This window comes from Tenrec ecaudatus, chromosome 13 (assembly GCF_050624435.1).
Source record: "Tenrec ecaudatus isolate mTenEca1 chromosome 13, mTenEca1.hap1, whole genome shotgun sequence".
Classification (NCBI taxonomy): Eukaryota; Metazoa; Chordata; class Mammalia; order Afrosoricida; family Tenrecidae; genus Tenrec; species Tenrec ecaudatus.
In genome coordinates, this window is record NC_134542.1 from 107,525,555 (window position 1) to 107,528,530 (window position 2,976).

Below are 2,976 nucleotides of genomic sequence, written 5' to 3' on the forward strand. Positions count from 1 at the left end.
TGAGACTGACGAGAAGGTCCATCACTCAGCAAGGGGCCTAGGAGCATTCAAACTCTCGCTGCGGCCCTTTGAGCTCTTCCTGTCACTGACACGGGCCCAGGATCCAGTAAGCTGCACACCAAGCGCGTGACCTGGGTCCCTAAGACCCGGTGAGGACTGGACGTCACGTGCATGGGCTTGCCCACTGTTGCCCACTCCAGCATAAAGACTAAGCGAGCAGGTCATGGTTCCCTGGGGGTGTTTCCCGCACACCTCCCTCCATCGTGACCAGCGTCTTCAGAGGAGTTTCTCAATTACCCCTTGCCACACTGGGAACAGTCAGAGGGGACAAAGTGGGGACCAGTGACAAGCCAGTCTCAAATTAGTGCCATGTGTTCTTGGGAAGAATCGGGGCCTGGGCAGGGACACCGGCTGGAAGGGGAAGGGGAGGCTGGGCTTTCAGTAAGGGTAGTGATCCGGTTTGAAGGGGCCGTCCACCGGCATGCCCAGGTACTGGGCCTGCTTCCCCATCAGCTTGGTCAGCTTCACGTTCAGCTTACCGAGGTGGGCTTCAGCCACTGCCTCATCCAGCTTCTTGGGCAGGAAGTGGACTCCAACGGGGTATTTGTCCTGGTGGGTCCACCGTTCTATCTGCGCCAGCACCTGGTTGGTGAAGGAGTTGCTCATCACGAAGCTGGGGTGGCCCATGGCGAAGCCCAGGTTGACCAGCCGGCCCTCAGCCAGGAGGATGATACGGCGCCCGTTCTTCCGCCGGTAGCGGTCCACCTGAGGTTTTATGTTCACCTTCTCCACAGAGTTCTCGTTCAGCCACTTGACATCGATCTCCACGTCAAAGTGTCCGATGTTACACACCACGGCATCATCCTTCATCTGCTCAAAATGCCGGCCAAGGATGATGTCAACACAGCCCATGGTGGTGACAAAGATGTTGCCCTCCTGACAGGCCTCGTCCATGGTGGTGACCTCGTAGCCCTCCATGGCGGCCTGCAGCGCATTGATGGGGTCAATCTCGGTGATGATGACCCTTGCCCCGAAACCTCTCAGGGCCTGGGCACAGCCCTTGCCCACATCGCCATAGCCTGCGACCACGGCCACTTTGCCGGCAATCATCACGTCTGTGGCCCGCTTGATGCCATCGATGAGGGACTCCCGGCAGCCGTAGAGGTTGTCAAACTTGCTCTTGGTGACAGAGTCGTTGACGTTGATGGCAGGCACCTTCAGGATGCCATTGGCCTTCATCTTGTACAGGTTGTGGACTCCGGTCGTGGTCTCCTCAGAGATCCCTCGAATGCCCGCCAGGAGCTGTGGGTACTTGGTGTGAATGAGGTTGGTGAGGTCGCCGCCATCATCCAGGATCATGTTGAGGGGCCCGTCCTTGAAGTACAGCGTTTGCTCGATGCACCACAGGTACTCCTCGTCGGTCTCGCCCTTCCAGGCGTACACGGGAATGCCAGCCTTGGCAATGGCAGCTGCTGCATGGTCCTGGGTGGAAAAGATGTTGCAGCTGGACCACTGCACCTCAGCTCCCAGGGTGATAAGGGTCTCAATAAGGACAGCTGTCTCCAAGGTCATGTGCAGGCACCCGGCAAAGCGGGCACCCTTCAGCGGCTTGGAGGCGGAGTACATCTCGCGCATGCGCATCAGTCCAGGCATCTCGTTCTCTGCAATGTCCAGGGCCTTACGTCCCCAGGAGGCCAGGCTGATGTCAGCGACTTTGTAGGGCAGTTTCTCCGTCATGTTGGCGGCGTTTCGGCGCGGAGGGGGCCGGGCTCAAGCTGGGGAGCACTGGGCTAGCGGCGCCGGGCAGGGCGCTTGTACAATTCTTATCACAATCCATGACATACATCCACTGTGTCAAGCACATTTGTACATTTGTTGACATCATCATTCTCAAAACATTTGCTTTCTACTTGAGCCCTTAATATCAGCTCCTCATTTTTCCCTCCCTCCCCACTCTCCTCTCCCTCATGAATCCTTGATAATTCATAAATTATTATTATTTTGTTGTGTCTTATACTATCTGATGCCTTCCCTCTTCTACTTCTCTGTTGTCCATCCCCCAGGGAGGATGCTATACGTAGACTCTTGTAATCGGTTCCCCCTTTCCACCCCACATTTCCTCGCCCCTCCAGGCATCGCCACTCTCACCACTGGTCCTGAAGGGGTCATCTGTCCTGGATTCCCTGTATTTCCAGTTGCTATCTGTACCAACGTACATCCTCTGGTCTACCCAGATTTGTAAGGTATAATTGGGATCATGATAGTAGGGGGAGGAAGCATTTAAGAAATAGAGGAAAGTTATATGTTTCATTGTTGCTACCCTGCACCCTGACTGGTTCATCTCCTCCCCACAACCCTTCAGTGAGCGGGTGTCCAGTTGCCTACCGATGGGCTTTGAGTCTCCACTCTGCCTTCACCCTCATTTACAATGATATGATTTTTTTGTTCTTTGATGCCTGATACCTTTGACACCTTGTGGTCACAAAAGCTGGTATGCTTCTTCTATGTGGGCTTTGATGCTTCTCAGCTAGATGGCTGCTTGTTTATCTTTGAGCCTTTAAGACCCCACATGCTATATCCTTTGATAGCGGGTACCATCAGCTTTCTTCACCACATTTGCTTATGCACACATTTTTCTTCAGTGATCGTGTTGGGAAGGTGTGCATCATGGAATGCCAATGTAATAGAAAAATGTGTTCTTGCATTGAGTAAGTACTTGAGTGGAGGTCCAATGTCTATCTGCTGCCTTAATACTACACCTAAAATATATGCACATAGACCTATTTCCCCATCATCATTTATACATATATTTACATATGTACATGCCTGTATTTAGACCTCTATCGATACCCTCTGTCACCTAGTTCTTTCCTCTATTTCCTTTTACTTTCCTCTTGTCTCACTATCATACTCAGCTTTCATTTGGGTTTCAGCAATTTCTCTCGGTTACATTGCCCTTGCTGAATCCCTGCCAGG

General features: G+C 52.8%; 1 pseudogene; it reads right to left on the reverse strand.

Annotated features, from left to right (window-relative positions):
• Positions 1–438: 438 nt before the first annotated feature.
• Positions 439–1,803, reverse strand: LOC142424229 (adenosylhomocysteinase pseudogene; annotated as a pseudogene).
• Positions 1,804–2,976: the final 1,173 nt, after the last annotated feature.